Raw genomic sequence first — 4,761 nt, forward strand, 5'->3', positions numbered from 1 at the left:
ATAAACATGTTCTTTGAGCTTAATCCGGGTTAAATGTCTACGCTTTTTTATTTTCTTATTTTTTTAATAGATTTTTTATGTTGTTGATTAGGTGAATCAAAAGAACCTGCAAAATCCTTCCCGAAAGAACCGCTTTCCAGATAAGCAAACTAGGAGTCAACAAAAAAAACTTTAACCCCACCGAAAAACTAGAACATTAGTTGACTAACTAATTAACAACACCACAGCTTAACAACTTATTTAAAATTCTAAGAGTTAAAAAAGAAAATTTGAAGTTCTATACGAGTTCTATGTAATATTCATACAAAGGTGTATCTTGCGCGTGCTATGGCACGTGATTGCTTTTCAGGAACTCGGTCAAATCCAGGGGAAAATGGGTCAAAAATTCTAGCTTTTCTTTTGAGAACAATGATTTATAAATGCACAATCAGCATAAAAAGCTTTCCCACGGCAATGCTTCTGTTTCGTTACCGCGTTTAAGCGTTTAATTAAACTTAATTAAAGTATCCCGCCGCGACACCGGCTTGACAACTGGACAACTGGAAACTCTAAGATTCTTGTAGCAAGAAAAGAGGTTTGAAAGTTCGCGATAACTATTAAACTCTATGCCAAAAGTCTCGAATAGGAAAAAAAACTACTTCATCTAAAAAGTTTTAGAATTCTTCAAAACCCAAGTCGTAAAAAAAGACTAAACACTTTACAATCTTTATTCTACTTTTCTAAAGCTAAGCTCGCAGAGCTAAAATAATTGCTTCGAAACTCGAAAAAAAGAAAGGAATGATTTTTTTTTTGCGATTTTGGTCCATAATAAATAATGGTAAAGAATTTGCTTGTAAAGTTTTTTTTTCAGGATACCAAGATTTTCCTAGACGAATCTCTCTTTTGAAGGATGAGACGAAAGATTTCATATTTCCGAAAATTGTCACAAAAATCGCACCAAAAATCGCCGCAAAAATTTCCAGTGTAAACCATATGTGTAAACGGAGCTTAACGCAGCATAAGTATCTTGTAATAAAGCTGTCCGAATTAATTGGTTGTTTACACGAATGCGGCACGCTTGCTTCATGCTGTGTGGGAGGGGTAACTTTATATATATAGTCACTACAATAGAGGAATAGGTGTGAGAATATCGCACCGTTACGTATCAACGATTCTTGATGCTCGCTCAATTAGTGACGCCCACATGGTTGAGATAAGAAGATCAAATATGTTTGCTGGGCAATGACAAATGAGAACGCACGCCTACTATCTTAAACCCATTTTGTACTCTCCTCCATCGACTTCCGTCTTATAGATTAGAAATTGTAGTTATCACTGTGTCTTAAGCCCCGTTTACACTAGCGATTTTTGCGGCGATTTTTGCTGCGAATTTTTTAAGAATTTGTCCATAATAAATAATGGTAAAGAATTTACTTGTAAAGTTTTTTCAGGATACCAAGATTTTCCTACACGAATGTCTCTTTTGAAGGATGAGACAAAAGATTTCATATTTCCGAAAATTGCCACAAAAATCGCAGCAAGAATCGCCGCAAAAATCTCCAGTGTAAAAGGGGCTTTAGCTAAACAAGCAAACGTTTACCGCGCGCATATTTCCTCGATGTTTCACCACAGCGTGCGAAACATTGCTACGCGCGGTAAATTTTCCTTCTGAGAATATAAGCAAAATATATTTCTTCAGAAGGTCAGAAACGTTTCTAGCCTAAGTATCAGGCTCTTCCAATAGCCCTCCCCTGTTACCCTAAAGGCCTGATGCTCAGGTTAAAATATTTCGAGTTTGGGCACCGCATGGATCAATATTACACTTGTTTTTCGATGTTTCCTGACAGTTTAGACGCCTTCTTTCGAAATGATTAACAAACCATGTTTCTGGAAAAAAATTTCCTCGTTTAGCCAGGGCTTAACTAGAGAAGTGTTACGAAAGAGGCATACCCCCAAATATGATGACCTTCGATCAGAATAGTCTCATATAAACTAGTAAGGAAGTAAAGAATATTTTTCATTTGTTACTAGCCGACAGGGAAACTCTTCTTCATGTAATGTTGTAAATCACAGTAACTTTCACAACCACTTTCAGGAACTATAGTACAAACACTATAACCATACGTTATGAAATTATTCAAAATCATTCTATGATAACCTTTGTTATAAAATAATATGGTAGTTTTCATAGTTATATTCTAGTTATTTTTTCAAGTTCTAGGTTGGCATATCATTAGCAATATTCTTTTGCCAAAAGTACTCGAGGTAAATAACATTAATTCAGTATTAAACTAGAACAATGAATGATGTTAACCTTCTTCAACAGGCTCTACTCAACTGAGAGGACCACAAGAACTCTCCTAGCGTCACCGATGACTAAAGAGAATACTCAACCACTTCAATCAATCGACCTCCTTTGGCAATCATGCGCAGTGACTAATCTACTTGCCAAGATCCGGAACTACTAAAGCTACTCGAAAGGGATTAAAATATCTCTAGAACTGTCGTATTTGTTTCAAGTATGATGGAGTGATCAGAATGAGGTCTTTTGACAGCGTCTCGAGAAGTTTCTTAACTTTGACTGAACTCTTTCTAAGAATACAATCCTTACTTTCTACTTTCAGTATCTGATTAGATGTCGGTTAACGGGTTGTAAAAATCCAAACACTTTTGAAATCATTTGTCTAAAATGTAATTCCTCAAGGAACCGCGCTCGTTAACGTTACATAACTGATGTTGTATTTGAAATATATAGATAGCTGTTGTGGTTTCCAAACGTCTCACTGACTTTGCGACACGGTGAAGCACTAATAGATGAAAAAAAAAAAAAAGACAGCGCGGCAAGATACATATTAAAAGGAATTAAGCAATGACCTTCGAAGTGTGCGAACGTCTGGGAAAAACGATTCAAGTTCAGGCAGACGCCAAGAAGCAGGCTAATCTTTACCGGTCAAGTATATTGAAGCGTTGATTCTGCATTTCAGAATTGAACAAACATGCAATGATTTAAAAACATCTTGTGAGGCGTTGCAAGACAAATTTATTTTTTGAGGTATAAATGATCGTCATTCTCTTGAGTAAGAATTGTTATAAGTTTTATGTTTCAAGCTTCACAAAACTTCGAATGTTACGCGCTAAAATTACTCATATTAAAAACAGATCCCTTTTTGGGTCGCGACAAATCTTTAAGTTTCAGTTAAAGTATTTTAGGAAGCGAATGTCGTATGGTGGGCATTTTGGCAAATGCACAAGCTGCTTTGATTTCATTCTTTTTTCCGACAAATGTCTAAATGTTGCGTGTGCTGAAATTGAGTGTAAAAGGCGCGGGTTGCGCTTAACACGCATTTCATCTGGAGTTCACTGAAGCCGGAAATACCTTAAAGCTCGTACTCGGACCCAGGCCCTTGCTCCATACAGACATACTCGTGCGCACGTGTTGCAACTGCTTGCTAGACCAATAAGAGCAAGAGCGGATCTAAAATTTTTTTGAAAGGGGGGTTCAAAACCTACACTCCATAACTGACGTCATTTTAGCCTCCCTCGTAGCCGCTATCAGTGTCGTCACGGAGAAAGCGTCATGACTTTGAATAAAAAAGGTTTACGATATCATAGTTTAAAGATTCTTTGTAATATATCGTATGTTAAAAAAGGGGGAAAGCAATGAATTGTAAAGGGAGGCTCTGGACCCCCTGTGCCCCTCCCCTGAATCCGCCCTTGAAGAGCCATAACTTATCTACCAGCTCACTAGATAAACCGTGCTGACGAGGCCCAATACAGGCCGAAACAGCTGTCCACGGTTTCTAGTTGAGCTGGCTCATTTTTTACGCGACTTGAAGTTGTGAAAGGCCCATTGGCCCTCTTCTTCAGTCGTTTCATACAAGGCGTGTGATTTACCTATTACGCATGTTATTAACTTATCTAAAGAGAAGTTAAACTATTAATGAGATAAAATGCCAGCCTCAGTTAGCAGTTTGTAATCAGATCAACAGAGAAAAACTGAAGAAAACGGAACACGCGAAAATATTTAAACCATCCATATAATTTTTTTCTTTGTAAAACTGATAAAGTTAATGATCAAAATAAAAGAATATACAAGAGAGGAATAACCAGTTTTTAAAAAAAAAAACTGTGAGGACGTACTTCCTCAATCAATTAAGGAATTCGAAAAGCCATTATCTCGGTTAAAGTACTGAGGATTTCTTAGATGATCCTTAGTGCGTGATGTTAGTCAGATAAGCACATTCCGCAAAGAATCAAATGCAAGGTATAACCGTTTGAGTTTAGCCAGTTTCTAGTCATTGTTGGGGAGGGGTGGTTAGGGGAAATAGACTTGAACCACAGGAAACCCAAAAAGGTAACGGCGTCCATGAATACTGCTGTGGCGGCTGTCATCATCATTATCATCCTTTATGCCTGTGTTAGAGCCAATACTAAGGACTTCAATACTAGTTGTACAATAAATAATTGAATAACTGGGTTTATGCACCACTAAGTCTCTACTACTAGCATAATTTACCAAGGTGTTAACTTGTAACGCTAAGAATGATATATATACTGCATAGCTGGTCGCAAGCTAAAGACGAACACAAAGGTATTTAACAAGGGGTGGGTGGGAAAGGTTTGTCATCAGTTCCACTTCCATATGCTAAGGTTTGGAGTTTTTTCGTCGTATTTCGTGGTAAGTGATGGGTCAAAGTCTAGCTTGATATCAGTGAACTGGAATGAATATCTTACCCGTTGACTGACAAAAACACATCTTATTCACGGCGAAAAACATAACGA

The sequence above is a fragment of the Actinia tenebrosa genome, unplaced genomic scaffold (assembly GCF_029948245.1).
Source record: "Actinia tenebrosa isolate PJP-AT-01 unplaced genomic scaffold, QUT_ActTen_1.0 PGA_scaffold13__45_contigs__length_12533684, whole genome shotgun sequence".
Lineage (NCBI taxonomy): Eukaryota > Metazoa > Cnidaria > Anthozoa > Actiniaria > Actiniidae > Actinia > Actinia tenebrosa.